Source organism: Protopterus annectens, chromosome 3.part0, assembly GCF_019279795.1.
Source record: "Protopterus annectens isolate FY-2018-M chromosome 3.part0, PAN1.0, whole genome shotgun sequence".
NCBI lineage: Eukaryota > Metazoa > Chordata > Ceratodontiformes > Protopteridae > Protopterus > Protopterus annectens.
In genome coordinates, this window is record NC_056731.1 from 1853032359 (window position 1) to 1853053511 (window position 21153).

The window sequence follows — 21153 nt, forward strand, 5'->3', positions numbered from 1 at the left end:
TACAAAATCAACCAAACAACAAAAGCTCACTTTTTTCATTGAAAAAGCACTTCCAATTGAAACCGTGGTTTGGTTGCTACTAATAAAGAATTCCTTGTTTTTCTGAAGCATTTATAAGGTGCATATATATGGGTATCCTACATCCGATCAAATGGACACAATGCCAACACCCATGAGACTGACTTCAAAATATCGAATTAATAAATACTGACACATTCTGGTCATGCTACAGGGATTACCGCAAAGCAGACTAAACCAAAGCCAAGTGTCTTTGCAGGGGGGCAAGAACCTCCCCATCCCTTGCTAATTATATATACTAACTCCAAGATCACACAGTTCACAAGGAAAGAGAATATTCCCCTGCATGTGGATTTTCAATCTCACACAACTGTCAACCATCTGTCTGCATCCACTAAATGGTGTCGACCAAAAGATGTTTGCATTGTGTTCATTCAAGCAGTAGGACACCATATATATATATATATATATATATATATATATATGAGTCTACTTGAGTTGGACGGAAGACCGGAAGATCAAAATCTGGAATGCCGTGACAAAAACAACGAAACCGCAGAACACCGAAAAGCACAAAATTCAAAATCCCTATGTTACGGGAGTTTGAATTAGCACTTTTCGTGTTTTGCTGTAGGTAAGTGTGTGTGTGAGGGGAAATGCTGTGTGTAAGTGTGTGTTGTGACTGTGGTTTGTGTGTGTGAGGGACTGTACTCTGTGGGTGTGTGTTTGCCTTGTGTTTCTGTTTGTGCGATCTTGAAGTTAGAATATTAAAGTAGGGGGTGTGTGGGGGTGCAGAGGGGCATGCGTTTTTGTGTGCTATGCGTGTTTTGTAAACTTATGTGTTTTTCGGTGTTCTCGGGTTTTGTTGTTTTCATCTCGGTGCTCTGCATTTCGTTCTTCTGGTCTTTCGTTGTTACGAAGTAGACCCATATATATATATATATATATATATATATATATATATATATATATATTTATTTGCCTGTATAAGAGCACAATTACATAATAAAAATATAGTCTGGCCTCAGTGTCAAGAATTTGCTACAGATCCTCAGCTTTCAGAGCTGGTGAAATTCCTTTGGCAAGCCACTGGAAATTGGAAATGGAAGTTGTGAATATTACCAGAATATTTCTCCACACCTGTCCTAAAATGTACCCAGGCTGCTAGCTGCACACAGATTGCAGTTAGGTCTTTATGATTTTGTAGCTGTCTTGGGCATATTTACTAATTTTGGTGTTAGAGATGCATTTTATAGCATCTCTGAATGAACAGGAAAAGGAAAAATGGGAAAGAGAAGGTATTGTTAGAGAAAGAGATGGATTTCATCAAGAAAATTCATTCTGTTTTTCACAAGGACGTATTTTTAATGTTTATAACTGCTTACACAGGTAGAGGTGGTACAATATTAAAAATAGTACTTTGTGAATGAATGAATGAAAATACTTATCGAAACATATACGTCTAATGCTTGGTGTATAAAATGTAATTGGGAGTTTTCTTGTTTGTTTGTTGATTGAGCAGTTATTTCTTGTCCAAACTTCCCTTTATTAGGAAACTTTCAATGTTCAGGGAATGGTACAGAAGAATCAAAGCAAATTTATAAATCTGGTGGGTAAGTAGCAATATTGGCATGAATTAACGACAGATTACAGGCACTGATAAAGGGTTTAATGCAGTTAAAAGTCTTCAGTGGAGAAATTGGCATCTTAAGATTTAACCCTATTACAAGCCATAGTAGCAGTGAGGTCCTAGTTAACATCTCTTAAAAACTAACTACAGATAATGTCATACTTTTCAGTGAAAGTTGTCACTTGCATATATTGCTGCAATAAATAACAAGAAATTAAATTCTCAGTATCAAATGTAGCCTCACTCTTTCTTATAACAGTTTTGCTGATAGCACTGAAACCACAAACCATTACAGCAAACATAAATACAGATATTCATCATATTGTTGACTGTTGCAATACCCTTAACTATATGGTTTATATCCTGCCAAGAATATAACACCTAGCCTGGAACATGTGCAATTAATTGAGAATTTTGACACAGATCCAATAACTATTTCAGATCATACACCAGTAATTACTAAGATAAAAATGAAGGTTAGTGAAGGAAGACTGAGCACTGGTGCTTCCCCACCTACATATTAAATAGAGAAACTTTTAAGGAATGGGTAATAGAAATTATTAGGGAGTTATTAGGAAAGATAGAAAGTACTCCAGTCATTGTAGCTTGTAAATGGAATAAAATGGAAGTAAGAGTTTAAAAATAGGGCTGATGTAAAAGAAAAAGAGATAGCAACTGAGTTATTTAGAGGGGCTGACAAAGGTTAAAGTATTACAGAATAAGGAGAATCTCACAGGAAAAAAAGAAACACAGCTGCAAAGTGCTAAAGGGAAAATAAGGGAGTACATGGATAATATGCCTGAGTTTAGAAAGACTGCTGTTAAGCAGCTGTTTTTTTTTATAATAATTGCAATGTACAAAACCTCTTAGCACAACACCTTAAGCAACAGAAAGTAGAAAGGGCTGTTGCCATACTCAGGGAGCTTATAATAAAAAAAATAACCAGAGATCATGTGGACATATTAGAGATATTTTGGAAATTTTATGAAAATTTGTATAAAGCAGAGAAGTGCGGAAATCAAGAAAAAACATAAATGGAAATATTTATAGAAGACAAATATGCCAAGGTTAGAGGTAGATGGAGCTCAATGATTAGCAGTTAAGACAGAAAGTGATGAGATAAAAATGGTGATGCACAACCAATCTGCAGAAAGGTCTTCAAGAACAGATGGTATTCTGGTGGAAGTTTGTAAATTAGGAGGCAAGAAAGTGATAAATATCTGGAAGATTTTGTTTAACAGTATTTTAAAAGGACGGGAAGCACCAACATCCTGGAAGAAAGCTGTGGTGGCTAATACCTAAAAATGGTAAAACCCCTTCAGATCCAGCGTCATATAGGCCCATTTCAATTTTAAACCATGGTTATAAAGAGTTTCTGTCTACAATAGCTAAAAGAATGGCAAAGGTGCTGCCAAAACTGATAGATATGGATTAATGTGGTTTTGTGGAGGGGAGGTCAAGATTTATAAATGTTAACAGAACAATGTTGATTCATGGGGAAGCAGAATGTAAGAACATGCTGCTGCTGTTGTTGGTGGGTCTTGATGCAGAGAAAGCATTCGACAGAGTAAGCAGGGATTTTGTAAGGCAATGGAAGCATTTGCTTTTCCTGATACAATAATAAAGTTAATTAGGAGGATTTATGATGGATCACAGACAAAAATCAAACTAGGAAGGTTCCTCTCTGATAAGCTGTGTCTGAAAAGAGGAACCAGTCAGGGTTGTAATTCTTCTCCTTTCTTATTTGCTTTACATTTAAAGCCACTGGCAAAGAAAATAAGGGACTCAATTCAAGGATATAATTGGTATTCAAGAAAAGTTGGCTTTATTTACAGATGATATTATGTTGTACCTGATAGAACCAGAAAAGGACATCTCAGTGTTGTGGAACATTCTGAGACAGTTCCGTTTTTTTTTTGGATATAGAATTAATTAAGATAAAACAAAAGCTACAGCTGTAAATTATGTACCCATACAATACTTGGTTCTGCAATAGCCATATTTATGGGGCTATGATAAAATAAACTATTTAGGAGTATAGTTTTAAAAAAGCATTCTGTTATGGCAGCTAAGGCTATGCTAGAAGTAACTAACTGAAAGACAATACAAAAACTGAGAAACTGGAAGCTCTTGCCTATGGATACGGATAGCAAGATACAAGCAGTAAACACATTTTAATTCCTTTAGTTTCATACACTGTTCAGGCCTATTGTTATCAACCAGGAGAAAAAATTGTGGATAGTAATTAATAAAGACTCTAAGGATTTTATCCGGAGAGGAAAAGGGCAAGAGTCAGGTGGGACGGGTTGATCCTATCCACAGAACAAAACAACGGACAGTGTGAATTATCAGGTCGTTGGACATTTTGATCTTGAACTGTGAATGTGATTACTGTGCTTATACATTATTAATATGCTTCTTCTGCAATTTCATTATATGTCCGGGATTTATGAGTAGGGACACAATTCTAATTTTCATTTTTGAATATTATTGGATACTGTACATTTGTGGGCAACTGGGATCGTTTCTGGTCAAGTGCTTTTCTATGGTCGTATTAATGGGTGGCTATTGTTGTTAGCTTAGGATTGTATAAAATTGTTTGAATCTTTTTTTCACTACATTTATACAATTATTTCCAATATACCTTAATGACTGTTTCAATAATAGCTGGATAGTATTTCTGTTAATGCAACTAATTAGGGGACTAACGTGAGAACCTATATCATATTTGCAGTATGCTCTATATGCATATGTTCATATGACCTATTTAGGATTATGTGTAGATGTGTTTTTGATTTATTAATGCTTTATATTGGTTTGAATGAATCTTTACATATTGTATATGTTGAAACAACACTAATAATTAAGCTTAAGTGAATTTTCACTTGGTTTTTTGAACTAATATATTGGCCATTTATATGTTTTAGTTATAAGCATTTACATACATCTTATTATTATTCAAGAATCCATACATAAATACCTTGGCCATATTGTTTATTGGATATTTTTGATTATATCTGTTTTAACTACCATTTAAGCACTTTTTTGGAAGACAACTAAAAATATATATCCATCTTTAATACTTGGGCTTTTGATATCATTCAGGTTCTGATTACTTAAAAATTATTTTGGTTTTGTCTCTCGGACCTTCAAAAATTATATATTCGTGTTCTGATTATATTTGAATAATAACTCTTTTATATTTAAGGTGCTCAACATTTGATCTGTTTAAAGTGGTTAGATACTGTATATTGGATGTCATAGTACTTATTCACCATTATCTGATTTCTTATACCGTTATTGTCCTGTGTTGGACGTGGCTATTGTTTGTACAATATTGCACAAACTGGAATATTGCCATTATTGTCCGATTATTATTTTTTGTCTTTACAGGGCGTGGTTATTCTTCATATTAATACACTATTGATTTTATATCAATATACCATTTTTTTTATATTAATAATGGATTTAAATAAAATATTTTTGGATTTATCATCCGATAAGGATGATCTTGCACCTTTTGGTATTGGTCATGGTTCTGAAGGCTCTGTAAATACTAGTTCCATGAAGCCGGAACAACAATGTGAAAAACTATTTAACGATTTAAACAAAAATATGAAAACATTAAGATCTTGTGTTTGGCACCTTAAATTACTTAAAGCGTATTTGACTAAAGGCATTTGTCCTAGGGGTTTGAGGGTCAAAATTCAACCTTTAGTAGCTGACCCTGATGATATTCTAACTACGGAATGGCTATCCATTCAACAAGAATGCTCAATGAAGTTTGTTGAATCTTTGTCCAAGTATTACATTAGGATTATTGATAAAGAAAATTCCAAAGTGCTACAATTAATAGATGATTGTAATCAGTATCAGAATGATACATTCTTTTCTGCATCATTATCTAAGCTTAGCTCTGATTTGTTAAATTTTGACACTCATCTTAAAGAAAGAAAACTTAAAAAATTCTCTCGTGATCTGTCCGATTACGAGAAGGGGCAACCCTTTAAATATACTAGACATGTAAGATTTCAAGATATGCATAACAGAAATACATCCAGTTCCAAAAGGAAATGTCCACGTTCCATTCTAAAAGGACGTGGCAACAATACTGATTCCACTGACTATGACACATCATCAGGTACTGACACAGAAACACAGCACACCATGCAGTCCCCTACTCCTAAACGTAAAAATTACACATCCCCTTTAGGCAACATCGAGGGAGGAGAGGAGGCAGGAAACACAAGAAGGGTTACAAGTCTACAAAATTTGATGGATGTACTAACGAACAAGTAAACAATGTCTGTAACATCTCTAGTACTGTATTAACACCTGAACAAATTTCTTTATTGAATAAATGATTATCTTTTATCCCTGGCTTTTTTGTGCCTGAAGACACCTTTGCACAAGATTTATTTACATTTTGTAGACTCATCAACCTTAAATTGTTTTTTCAGGACAAGGGGGAAGAAGAACAGCAACAAACGGACATTTTTAAATATCATGCCTCATCATTTACACCTCCCATGCATCCTTCTGTAAATCTTTTTTTACGCAGTGTACTCAGTGATTTACATTTTCAGTCTAACACTTGACAACCAATGCCGAATAATATGACGGACAATGAGTTGTCTTGTTTAGACGAACTAGCACAAAACAAAGATCTTGTTATTCTTCATGCAGATAAAGGTGGAGCGGTGGTGGTGATGGATTGGAGTGACTATGACATCGAGGCTCACAAACAATTGGGTGATGCTCGATATTATACCAAAATGCCACTTGACCCCACCCCTGTGTTTAAACAACAAATTGATAACTTTTTGCATTCTGCGGTTGACAATGGGATTATAACAACTAAAACCTTAAGTCATCTAACTATCACTGATCCTGCCAGACAATTCATTTATTTTTTGCCAAAGATACATAAGAATCCTTTACATCCACCAGGTAGGCCCATTGTATCGGGTATAGGATCACTTACTGAGCCCCTTTCTGAATTTTTGACCAGGTATTTAAAACCATTATTACCATGGGTTAGATCTAGGATACAGGACACCACCCAATTTTTAAGCATTGTTAATGACATGCAGTTAGAGGAGGATTGGTGGCTATGCACATTAGATGTAAGTTCACTATACACCAACATCCCTCATTGGGCTGGTCTTGATGCCATTGAATATTGGCTTTACAAGTCAAACATGTATCAACCTGGTTTTAACACCTTTTTGATAAATCTGACCGAGCATGTACTTACAAAAAATGTCTTTTTCTATGATAAGGAATGTTATTTACAGATCAGAGGTACAGCGATGGGGGCATCCTTTGCCCCCATTTATGCTGATCTATTTATGGCCTATATTGAGGAAATTCTGATATATGATGATACCCATAATTTGTTTCTGCCTGAGATTGACATCTGGCGGAAGTATTTGGATGATTGCTGGATGGTGTGGAGATCAGACATCGAGTATCTTCGTGAATTTATGGAGTATTTAAATGATAACAAATGGGGAATACAATTTACTATTACTCATGACAGGAAATCCATAACGTTCTTGGATGTTTTGGTAACAAGAAATCAGGATAATACCTTGAATACAGAAGTATATAGGAAGTTTCCCCAATATAACACCTTGCTCCATGCCTCCAGCTATCATCCAAAACATATAGCCAAAAACATTCCGAAATCACAGTTTATCAGAATTAAGAATTAAGAAGTAATTGCTCGGATGATGTTAGTTTTAAACATCATTCTCAGGATTTATATTATAGATTCATGAATAGGGGTTACAGTTCAGGGTATGTCACCATGGCCCAAAACCATGCATCGGGTCTACACAGATATAATTTATTGACGTACAAGAAAAAATCCTTGTCAAAGAACATATTACGATTCACCACTACATTTGGCAGAAACACAAACAGATTTATGGATATTGTCAACGACAATTGGAACATATTGAAGGCGGATGGTAATATTAATGCAATAATTCCCAATGCATGTTCTTTTGCATTTCGTAAAGGGAAAAATTTAGCAGCACATTTCAATCACTACAAACATCATTCTGATTCTATACTACCTCAGTTATATCAGACCACTATTTTGGGTGACAAACTTATTGGCTGTTTCCCTTGTGGTCACTGCGTTAACTGTAAACACATTCTGAAGTCCAAGGAATTCAGTAGCAGAAATAGTAGCACAGTATTTGACATTCGATTTTTTGCCAACTGTAACACTGACTGGGCTATTTATATGGCTTGCTGCAGTTGCCATTCTTTCTATATAGGTCAGACCTCTCGACCTTTCAGGTTACGTATGTCAGAACACTTGAGTGACATTAAATGCAAAAGAACTTCAAATGCGTTATACAAACACACACTTATACATCAAACAGCTCAGTTTTATTTTATTATTATTGATAAACTCATCGGTGATCGAACTCATAAATCTGGTTGGCATCAGAAACTTGATGCAAAAGAAAAGAAATGGATTACCAAACTTGGTGCCCTATTCAACCCAGGGCTTAATGAATATTTATGAGGAAAAAATTTTTTGTGGTGTATAAATATTGCTTTAAATAACATGAATATTCATGAGTGTAATGAATTGGATGTGCCTTGTCAGCCAATCAAATGTTTTGATTTATTATATATATGACTTCTTTTTGGTAAGCTTTTTTTGTTATACACTGAAGAAGGCTAAGGTTAAATCCAGGCCGAAACCGGTTTGTTAATTAAGCTTTTTATGAAGTCTTAAGTAGTTTTAATAAACTACTAATTGTTTCATGGCTCACTTGTTGCTGGCTTAGTTTTTTCTTTCTGGTCCTGTTTTTTGCCGTGCAACTCCCTACGTGCAGGGGAACTTTGTTTCTGATGGGTTGATCCTACCCACAGAACAAAGCAGTTTAGGATTACCTGATTTAAAAGTATATTTTAGAGCTACACAGTTAAGGCTTTTATATATAACAAAGCAAAAGCTATAATTCAAAGTGGAAAGGGATGATGAAGCAAGGGAGTAATTCAAAAATATAAAAAAGGGGGATTTAGAATCTTTGTGTTCAACATCTTTGTATCATGTATAGTAAGGGTTAAAATGTGAAATCGCATTGCAAGCAAAGAAGCAATTTAAAATAAGCTGTTTTTCTTGTAAAGAATTTGCTGACCAAAGAGGAATGCACAGATGTTGCCTTGGTCCAGGCACAAGCTTATCTTGTGACTGACCTCTGACCATCTAAGGCTCCAGTATGTGAATTTATAGCCTTGACTGAAATTCCTTGTCTGGTAACCAGTTACTGTGTACGTGCTGAGAAGGGTATAAAAACCCATGTGAAGTGTACAGAAATTAGACTGCTGACATACCATGTACTTTGTAGCATGTCTCCATGCATGTAAAATAAACCATGTTAAGTTGTCAATCTCGCCTTCATTCTTGCTTGATGGGTTCGGAGCCGATCCTCGGCTCCGACTCGGCACTTGCTTTAGCTCGAGAACTTCTTTTACCAGCTCGAGGCAGCCCCATATCCCATGATGCAAGGCGGTAAGTACCCAGATCTCGTTTGCCGCTTCGCTTGGGAGGTCTTCTTTTTGCCAGCTCCTGGTAAGTTGTTCACTTTTGTGAGTTTTAAGCCCCTTTAGTCTAAAAAACTTTATATATATAGTTTTAACTCTAGTTTATACCCTTTCTGACAGAAATTTCCTGTCTCCGTTAATTTTTAGTTAGTCTTTCTTAAAACCCTATCCCATCCCCCCCCTGTTAGGGTGTGTGTGTGTATTGGTTTATACAATACCTTTTTGGTATTTTATTTAAGTTAAATTTGACTGGTGTGTGTGTTTTCGGCACCATGTCAAAGGAGAGGGTCTCAGGTTTTAAGAAGTGTGACTCGTGCTGTCAGAAAATGTCTCTGACAGACGGTCACACTTCTTGCCTGTATTGTCTGGGCCCTCTTCACCTGCAGGACTCCTGTGCTATTTGTCACTCCTTCAGCCAGAGAGTCCTGCAGGAGAGACATAACAAACTGGTTCTTAGGGGCCTTCTTAAGCCGGAGGGCTCTCCGGCTAAGTCGGCTCCACCAAAACCAGCAAAAGTTTCCAAGGCCCAGGCTTCAGTTTCTAAGCCTGCGGCCTCGGCTCCGACTCGTACTGAGTCGAGATCGGCTCCGGCTGGAGCCGATTCTGGCTTGACAAAGCCTTCGGCACCGATGGCTATCGGTGCCGAAACTGTATTGTCCACTTCGATGTCGACTCCGATTGGCTCCGACACCCATGTGGCACAGGCATCGGTGTCGGCTCCGATCGGCTCCGACACCGTTACTTTGGTGGCTGTATCGGCTCCGGCTGGAGCCGATGCATCGAGGCGCTCTGTCGGCTCCGAGAAGTCGGCGCCGACAGGATCTGTAGTATCGGCTCCGATGGCTCATTCCAGGAAGAGGTCGAGGTCTCCTTCCTTGGAGCCGATACTTTCGGCTCCGGCTTCACCTCTTCTATCGGAACGGAGCCATCGGAGCCGATCTTCAAGGTCATCCAGGTTGTCAGATCATGACTTGGAGAGAGTGGTCAGTAGATTGCTCAAGTCACAGGTACTGGCCCAAATGTTACACAGTCCATCTCAGCAGACGACTGTTGGTCCACACCCCGTTACAGTTCCTCCTTCAACTCTACCCCAGAGCTTGGAGTTGGAGTCTTCGGGCATGGTTACTGCTACGGCTGGAGGACGGATACCCCCTTCTGTTCCTTCAGCCCCTACTCTTATCTCCTCTTCCTTAGAGGGATTCGGTGGTCGGGCTTCCATGGTCTCCTCCGAGGGGGTGGCATCGGACCCTTGTCCGAGTCCGCTCTTCCCCTTGGAGCCTCGGCCTTGGTGAGCTCGGCTCCGACATCTGCCTCGGAGACTTCCCTTTCGGTGGTCCCTGGAGTTCCTAGTTCTTGAGCGGGTTCTCTCGGACCTGCCTGGGAGGGGAGCATTCGAGGTTATGAAGAGTGTACTGGCCACTGGTATCAGTCAGCAGTCTGTTCCCGTAGCTCCTCCCTCTATAGTACCTGTTGACATCTCTGCCACTTCTCTTGCTACAGGACCCAGAGATCCTCCGCCTCAGGTTTCCCCATTGGGAATTTCCCTCTTCCGAGGATTCTCCTGATGTTTCGGGAGATCCTCCTAGGAAGAGGACTTGTAAGAGGAAGCATGTAGACTCCCACGAGTCTGTCACTTCGGATACTGACTTTGATGAGTCAGAGGGATCCCTAGATCCCCTCTGAGGATGTCTCCTTCTCAGACATCCTAGAACTTCTGAAACAGAGGGAAACTGGCCCACCAACAATCCCTCTGAGGATGAGTCAGTATACCTAGAGGCGTTTGGATCTCGGCCCTCCACCTCCTGGGTGTCTCCGCCTTCGACCCCTTATGCAGGTTATTGCACGAAGGCGTGGGCAGCTCCTGACTCTGTAGAGCCAGTCCCTAGGAGGCCTTCTAAATTTATCACTGCCCCTAGTGACAAACAATTCCTTACCAAGGGTGTCCCCGCTGATGCCATGGTGGTGGCTGCGGCCACCAAAAGGAACTTGCAGATCCTTCCGTGCCCGTCCATCCTCCTAATAAGGACTCTAGGACCATGGATAGATGCGGTGGCGGATGTTTTCCTCAGTGACCTTTGCTATGCGTTCGCTGAATTACCTGTGTCACTTCACCAGACTCCAAAGAGATATCCTCAAGGAGCTGGGAGAAGTAGTTCAGGATCCTACAGCTGCAGGGGCTCAAGAAAAGATTGCTTCGCAGCTAGGAACCCTCAATTCCATTGCTAACTCCTCCATGCGGCTAATATCTTATGCTGCGGATGGAGCGAGTAGAGCCGAAAGGCACAGGTGTGGCTTTTAGACGCCAAGCCTGGATGCGGCTATGTGATTTTGCGGATCCCTTTAAGGCGTCCTTCACAAATTCTCCCTTTGATGGGTCAGCCTTGTTTCGCCCTCAGGTGAAGGAAATCTTGACCAGGTGTGAGCAGGACGGCAAGACTCTTTCTGCTGTTGGAGTCCGTTTTTCCACCCCTTCTAGGCCTTATCCCAAAGGACAGAAGGGTGGGAAGATGTGGTTCCGTAAATCCCAAGGAGTCACGCCGGATTCACGTGGTCAGTTTACCCCTAGAGGCAGAGGGGTAACAACAACAGGCGCTCTAGAGGCAGAGGGGTCCGAAGAACCGGGGAAACAGGGAGCCTCTCTGATAAGCCCTTTCAGCATCCCTGAGGTGTTGCCCGGCTGTCCCTCCTTGGAGGCAGTCGGGGGAAGATTATCACTGTACCCAGAAGCCTGGCATTCCCTCACTCAAGACAGATGGGTACAGTCGATCATATCCAAGGGTTACATAATTCCTTTCGAGGAAAGTCCCTTCCCCTCAGGTTCCCTTCCAGATGTACCACCCAGTCTAAGGGACATTGCAGAGTTAGAAATCGCAAAACTACTGCAAAAAAGAGCCATTCAGCCAGTTACAATAGACCATTCAGAGCCCGGAATCTACTCAAGGTTCTTTTTGGTCCCCAAAAAGACGGGAGACTGGAGACCAATATTGGATCTCAGCAGACTCAACAAGTCTGTCAGGAAGACAAGATTCCGAATGGTCACTCTTCAGTCAATTCTGCCCTTCTTACAGAAGAACAACTGGATGTGCTCAATAGATCTTCAGGATGCGTACTATCACATCAAAATTCACAGACGCTCCAGGAGATTTCTCCGCTTTCGGCTGGGGTCCAGTCACTTCCAGTTCAGAGCCCTGCCCTTTGGTCTCACTACAGCCCCCAGAGTGTTCACCAAATGCATGGCAGTGGTCACGGCTCACCTGAGACGTCAAGGATTCCAGGTGTTTCCGTATCTCGACGACTGGCTCCTGTCAGCCACCACCAGGCATCAGCTTATACAAGCCAGGGATTACACAATAGACCTTTGTTCTCATTTAGGCATCTCAATCAACTTCGAAAAGTCATCCTTATCGCCCTGCCAGTCTATTACCTTCATAGGCGCAAACTTAGACACTGTTCGGATGTCAGCTACCCTTACAGAACAAAGAGTTTCAGACATTCAGACTCATGTCAGGATCATTCTGGCCAGCAAGAAAGTACAGGCCAGAATGGTTCTAAAAGTATTAGGTCTCATGGCTGCGGCCATTACTCTTCTTCCTCTGGCTCGATTCTACATGCCTCCTTCAGTGGATGCTGTTCACACAGTGGTCATACCAGCAACTCCCAATGCGTCACCAGATTCTGGTGACACAAACATGCAAAGAACATCTTGCTTGGTGGATCACATCGTCTCAGCTTCACCAAGGCAGGTGCTTTGTACCTCCGTCCCCGATAGCCACTGTCACCACGGATGCCTCCCTGATCGGGTGGGGGGGTCATTATCAGGGCAGGATGGTTCATGGGACGTGGCAACCGTTCGAGTACCATCTGCACATAAATGTCCTGGAGATGAGAGCAGTGCTTTTAACGTTGCAAGCCCTCAACGACTTTCTTCCCGTAGGGACAATTGCAGTCCACACAGACAACATGTCTGTAGTTTGGTATATCAACAAACAGGGCGGAACCAAGTCCTACCCCTTGTGTCGAGAAGCGCTCAGACTTTGGCAGTGGGCGATCTCCTCTCATCGGTTTCTGGTAGCAACGCATATCCCTGGGAAAACCAACATTATAGCGGACAGATTGAGCAGAGCTATCCTCATGCCTCACGAGTGGTCTCTCAAGCAATCTATAGCGGAAGAGATTTTTCTGGAATGGGGTCGTCCATGTTGCGATCTTTTTGCTACTCCCCAAAACAGCAAATGTCCAGACTTCTTCAGCCTCTTCCCTCTGTCAGGCCATCCCCCCAGAGACGCTCTGACCCAGGATTGGCCCCAGGGACTTCTTTATGCCTTCCCTCCATTTCCTCTGATCCCTCAGGTGATCCAGAAAGCTACCGTTTTGAGAGCCAAATTGATTCTCATTGCCCCTTACTGGCCTCGACAAGTTTGGTTCCCGTTCCTCCATCATCATCTTTTGGTGCAGCCGTGGCATCTGGACCCAGTGCCAGATCTACTGATTCACCAATCCGGTCAGCTGCACCGGTCAATCCCCTCTCTCAACCTCACAGCATGGTTGCTCCACTTCCTTCCTTAGCCAGGCTTCCTTTGATCTCTAATCCAGTTAGAGACATCATAGTAGCTTCACTCAAATCCTCTACCAGGAGGATTTACACAAGCAAATGGAAACGTTTCTCTTATTGGGCTAAGGCCCAAAATATTGATCCCTTTACTGCCCCTGTTCAGGCAGTTCTGGATTTCTTAGCAGAGATTTTTCATGCAGGCTCTTCTTCTTCCACAGTCAGAGTTCAATTGGCTGCTATTTCCAATTTTCATGTCAGGATAGCAGATCATAATATTATGTCCCATAGGCTCTGCAGGGCCTTCTTGAAAGGAATTTTCCTACTAAAGCCTCCAATCAGGAATCCTCCTCCTCAGTGGGATCTAAATTTAGTGCTGACATCCTTGATTCTTCCCCCCTTCGAGCCAGCTGTTTCTTGTTCCCTGAAATATCTTTCTTGGAAAACTTTATTCCTAGTGGCTATTACATCTGCCAGGAGGGTGTCTGAACTTCATGCTCTTCGGTTCGACCCCTATTTGATTTTTCACAAAGACAGAGTATCTTTGAGAACTAATCCATCCTTTTTACCTAAGGTCGCTTCAAAGAACAATCTGAATCAATCCATTGATCTCCCTGTATTTTTCCTAACTATTCAGATAGAGCTGAACAAAAGCTACATTATCTTGGCGTCCACCGTCAACTTAGATATTATTTGGACAGAACAAAAATTTAGAAAATCTGATCAACTTTTTGTTTCCTATGCGGATAATAAAAAGGCCTTCCTGTTTCTAAAGTGACTTTGTCCAGATGGCTTTCTTCGGTCATCACTGAAATTTATACACTCAGGGGTAAACAGCTGTGCTCAAAACCTAAAGCACATTCAACTAGGAGTTTAGCCACTTCTACAGCTTTTCAAGCTAGACTTCCTTTGGACACTATTTGTGCAGCGGCCACTTGGGCCACTCCTCACACTTTTGTTTCCCATTACAAATTGGACTTGACCTCCAGGGACAGAGCCAGTTTTGGCTCTACAGTCCTCAAGAGTTTGTTCCATTGAGCCACCCAGGATAGAGGTGCTAGGGACGCGGTCCCATCAAGCAAGAATGAAGGCGAGATTGACAACTTAACATTAAGAAGTTATGTACCTACCATAACGTTCCATGTTAGTTGTCTTCTCTCGCCTTCTTTCTTGCGACCCTCCCTCCTTCCCCCTGGCCTGGACAGACCTTGTATAAGAAACTATTATGCTAATGACCATTCAGACCTAGTCCTTTTTCCATCTGTAAGTTTCTTCTTCCTTTGGGAAGTATTTTATGCTTGGTGTTATTGCCCTTTGTCAACAAACGAGATCTGGGTACTTACCGCCTTGCATCATGGGATATGGGGCTGCCTCGAGCTGGTAAAAGAAGTTCTCGAGCTAAAGTAAGTGCCGAGTCGGAGCCGAGGATCGGCTCCGAACCCATCAAGCAAGAAAGAAGGTGAGAGAAGACAACTAACATGGAACGTTATGGTAGGTACATAACTTCTTATTTTTGCTTATTTTTATCTGCGTGATTCTTCCAGTATATGTTAAGAGTATTAAAATCTTTTGACATTTCTGGCGCCCAAGACCGTGGGGCCACCTCTTCATGGTACGAATCGCATAAGAGGGACTGAAAAACCTGTACAGGAAGGGGAGAACGAATCTTGGGCTCCCTTGAACGGAAAGACCTCCGACGAAGAAGTCGTAAGTAGAGGCCAGTCACTCTTAGATTCGATCTGTGGGACGGTGACGAACGGGGCGGAAGAACCGCAGAAAGGTAAGCGTAACATTTTTTTTCTTTCTTTTTGTATTGCTCTCCTTTTAAAAGAACAAAGGGACTAGTCATAAGGGAATCGTCTTTTGGTTTAATTTTACAAAAGAACGGTAGAGATCTCAGGAAAAGGAAACTAATTTTTCTCTCAGATTAGAAAAATGGGAACAGGGAGTAGTTGCTGTAGTTGCAGCGACCGCTCAAACAAAAGGACCGAGGATGAACAATATATGTTCAACCTACATCCAAAAAATTAAAAATTTCTAAAAAAACGGAAAAAGGATTATGAGTTTAGTGGAAATCTAAACAAATTAGAATGTCAAAATTTAGTAAAAAGTTTACGTAGGGATGCAGGAAATAAGGTTAAAGATCAAAAGAGAATAGGATTTCCCCAGGCTCAGAAGTGGTTAGAGGAAGCTAATAAAAAATATAGAGAACAGCTTCAAAACAAAAACTGGTGACTCAGTGCAAAGATACATTTTTCGTCCAAAAGGACGATAATGAAACATCTGCCGTCTGTCGCAAGGCGACGTCCCCACCCTTATATCCAGACCCGGAAACCCTTAAAACCAGTCCACCTCAGTATCAGGAAAGTGAAGAAGTGAGCCAAAGCAAAACCATACCTCCCGTAGTTTTACAAAAGCAGGCGGATGACACTCTGGACCTACGAACCCGTAGTATAGACAAATCAGAATGGAAACAAAAGGAAACCGAAGTCAATCCACAGAGTATCCCCTCATAGAAGTAGCAAATCCACAAGCGAATGCGTTGACAGGGTCCCACCATTTTAGTTTATCGACCCTGGACGGGAAGACATTCAAAAGCCGTGAAGGAATACCACACCCTAGGTTAGATATGACCAAGTTTTGTGAAGACGTCGCAGGCATGATAGAAAGTTATAAGCTAAATGCCGTAGAGTTGGAACAAGTAGTTCGACAAATTTTGGGTCCCGACTGGCACTTGGTCTGTGGGGACTGGGATCCCATAACCAGAGTAGATAATAAGCCACTTACCCACAATTCGGACTCATACCAAAAGCAGGTCAAGGATTTACTAGCCCGTATTTTGGATAAATGGAAGCCTAGGGCAGACTGGACCTATATCAATAGATGTGTACAAGCAGACATTGAAAAAGTAGACAACTATTTGCAGAGACTTACCCAGTGCTTTGATAGCCATAGTGGTATGCAAAAAGAAATAGATCAGTCAAAAGACTCCTCATATGAACAACAACTAAAAAATGCCTTTTTAAAAGGATGTAAAAGTGCTATTAGCAACTTTGTCCAAAAGCATATGATAGACCATCGGACGGCACGTCTGCAGCCCCTACTGGAGTATGCAAGACATGCAGAAAAATATTTAGAAGAAAAGAAAAAAAAAAACAAGCTCAAACCTTTACGGTGAGCGAAGATGGGACACTTATGCTACTGCAAGGTCTGACTAACAGGGGTAGAGGAAGGGGCAGAGGCAGGGGTAGAGGAAGAGGGAATGTGGGACATTCCGAAGATTATGAAGGCAGACAAAAAAGAGGAGAATGTTTCAAATGTGGTAAAAAGGGACATTTTGCAAGGGATTGCCGGTCTTCTGAAAAAATGAAAACCACCCCGGATCACGGGTCAGCATGACTATATGATGGTGGTGGAGGTGAATCAGACCCGGATGAAGAGGCTGATTGGCCAGAGTCAATAAGACAGAGTGAAGAGGAAGATTTTGAGGACGCAAACGAAGAAGGTAAGGGTGAATGTGCAGGATGGGAAAATGAAATGACTGATTTTTCAGAAGAAGGTGAATATCAGGTTGTTAATTTAACAGCGCTGGCTGTAACTATGCAGCTAGAGGGACAACCGATTATCACACTTATCTGGCAAAATAAGTAAGGATGTAGAAGTTTTGTGTGATTCAGGGGCCTCCAGGACCCTGCTAAGAAACTCTGCAGTGCCATCCAATGTAACTTCTGATGACTATGTATTAGTCAAGGCAGCAAATGGCCGCATTTATAAGGAACCATTATCTAAACCTTTATGGTTCACGGACCCTGAAACTAACCAAACTATCAGGTTTCAAGTCATTATCTCCAAAATTTGCCCTGTAAACTTATTAGGAAGAGATTTAATGCACGTGTTTGGCATAGCAGCTGTACCGACTGCATCAGGGATTCTAGCCAAACGAGTAGAAATTCAAGATGCTATGTTACAAGTGGGGCAGGGTGATTTACACTACTGGTACAGTAATGATCTTGTTGAAACTGGACCACAAAATGTAGTAAATGAGCTAACTAATTTGGCCTTAAGCAAATATGGCACACAACCGCCAGTGGTAGCTAAACAACTACACTGTACAATGTATTACAGAAAGTATGTGGGACCAGGCGACAAATATGAGGAGCAATTTTTAAACACAAGGTCACAAAATCCTGTTACAAAATCTCTATTGGGATAAATTAGGAAATTCTGCAGTTACATGCAGTCTTACAAAAGATATGCAGTTACTTTTTCGCAATAATTCTATTGCACATGTCTCTGTAACAAGGGAAGAACAAATGGCATGGTATCTGGTGGGGAGGAAAGTTACTGAATGGGCCAAAATGACACCGGAACAATTGGCATGTAAAGGAATTCAGGTACAAAGACTAAATTGGGTCACCCAGGCTAGACCAACAGTGCACCTCTGCGAAGATATGCTAATGCCACCCGGGGGAGGGCCATTCTGACTATGTCTCCTAACCCCGCAAGAAGAATTAAAGTTACAATCAGTGCCAGACTCCTTATGGTCCCGCGGACAACACGACATTGGGCTAATAAAAACAGCAGGACAGGTTAAAATAACTCCAAAATCCGATTTTAGACCTCATAAGCGTCAGTATCCATTAAGTAAAAAGGCAGAAGAAGGCATTCTACCAGTGATCACGGCTCTACTGAGAGCTGGGGTTTTAATTCCATGCACAGATTCACCGTGTAACACACCCTTGTTCCCAGTAAGGAAACCGGACGGGACATGGAGAATGGTACAGGATCTGCAGGCTGTAAATGCTGCTGTAGTGCCAAGGGCTCCTATGGTCCCAGATCCATCTGTTTTGTTAAATGATATCCTTCCCACGGATAAGTATTTTTCTTTTATTGGCGTTAGTAATGCGTTCTTTTCTATTCCCCTACAGGAAGATAGTAGGTTTTGGTTCACCTTTACATTTATGAGCCAGCGGTACACATACACACGACTGCCGCAGGGATATTGTGAAAGCCATACAATCTTTTCGCAAGAAATGTCGACAAACCTGGCACAGTTTCAACCAGAGCATGGCTATCATCTACTATTGTACGTGGACGACATCTTACTGACTGCACCCACGGAGGCTGTCTGTGAGTCCGAAACTATTCGGTTATTGCATTTTTTGGCGAAAGAGGGACATAAGATAAATAAATCTAAATTACAATTTTGTAAAACTGAAGTACGGTATCTAGGCTATACCATTTCAATTGCTGGTAGACAACTAGATAACTGTAGAAAAGAAGCCATTTTACAGGCACCAATGCCCAACACAAAAAAAGAAATGATGTCATTTTTAGGAATAACAAATTTTTGTCGTAGTTGGATTCCCAACTATGCAAAAGAATAAGTTCACTTTCAGAACTTATTTTCGCACTTCCCATGGCAGCACATGACGCGCTGCAATGGACTGATAAGGCAATACAGGCATTTACTAGGGTAAAACAGTTGATAGCAGGATCTGCAACACTTAGCTTCCCTGACTATACAAAACCCTTTGTTCAGACAATAGATTGTAAGCTGGGCTTTATGACATCGGTTCTGTTGCAAACTTATGGGGATAAGTTAAGACCATTAGCTTTTTATTCCAGTAAATTGGACACAGTGGCACGATCTTTGCCACACTGTGTACAAGCGGTAGTCGCAGCCGCACAGGCTGTGCATGCGTCTGCAACCCTAGTTTTGTTTCATGACCTTACCTTACGAGTACCGCACTCCGTCACTGTAATACTACTACAGGATAAAGTTACCTTTCTCTCTCCTAGCAGACACTTATCCTGCATGACAACATTACTATCACAACCACACATGACCATTGAGCGATGCACCACTCTTAATCCAGCCACGCTGTTACCTGCAGCTGACGATGATGCCCCTCACGTGTGTTTTGATTTAATACACTCTAATGTCTTACCAAGACCAGACCTTAAGGACCAACCTTTGGCAAATTCAGATTGGACCCTATTTGTAGATGGGTCAGCATGTAAGAATGAGGCAGGTATTACACAAGTGGGGTATGCAGTCACAACTGAGACTAAGGTACTGGAGGCAAAACCCCTCCCCAGGAACCTGTCCGCACAAGCAGCCGAATTGATTGCTTTGTCCAGAGCATGCACCATCTCCAAGGATAAGGCAGTTACTATCTACATAGATAGTCAGTATGCTTTTTCCATGGTCCATGTCTTTGCACAGCAATGGAAAAATAGGGGAATGGTTACGGCCTCAGGAAAGGAAATAACCCACAAGGATTTAATCCTTAGCCTCTTACAAGCTGTCCAACTGCCACGGGGACTGGCCATCTGTAAGTACGCAGCACACACGAATGCCAAGGATCCAGTATCACTTGGGAATGCACTGGCTGACAAAACTGCAAAAAGTGTAGCCTTAACCTCTACCTTTGCACTCGAGACCACACAGAAGGAACTTCACCCTACAGATAAATTTGATCTACAAACTTTACAGGTAATGCAGGAACTTAGTACAGTTCAGGAAAAACAGCGATGGATTAAATATGGGGCTATTCAAAAGCAGGGAGTTTTTGTAGGTCCAAATGATAAGTATGTCTTGCCAACGAACCTTTTTAGGTATGCCTCATTAGTGACGCATGGCCCATCTCATCTGGGCCCTGCTGCTATGGTTCAAATGATCCAGCAAATTTTCTGGACCCAGGGCTTTATAGCATACGCTAAATGATTTTGTTTATCGTGCCTGCTTTGTGCACGATACCATGGTAGTGGGGGTGCGGATCACCCCAGCAGCTTTTCCGCTGCCTCCGTATCCATTTCACACAATCTGCATGGATTTTATTGAACTAACTCCTGTTCAACAGAAGCAATTTGTGTTAGTCATTATTGACGCTTTTACAAAATGGGTTAAAGCTTTTCCGGTAGCACACCCAGATGCACTGTCGGTAGCCAAGGCCCTTACAAATAACATTATCCCTCATTTTGGGCTACCTACACGCATCTATTCTGATAATGGCACACATTTCGTAAACCAAGTTATTCAGAAGCTGGCCGCTGTTTTTCAGATCGAGTTAAGACACCATTGTGCCTACCACCCACAGTCAGCAGGGTTGGTTGAATGCCATAATGGCATTCTCAAAGGCAAGTTACGTAAACTCATGGCCGAGACACATCAGTCTTGGATAAACTGCTTACCCCTGGCACTCCTGTCCATGCATACCACTCCCACCTCAAAAGGGGTCACACCATTTGAACTATTATACGGGAGACCTTATTACGTCCTGCAGTGGCAAAATCTTTTGCCTGTGGAACGTGAGGGGGGTGAAGAGATAGCAGATTACATGAGGAAATTGCTGACCAGGACTAACACCTCTTTAACGAA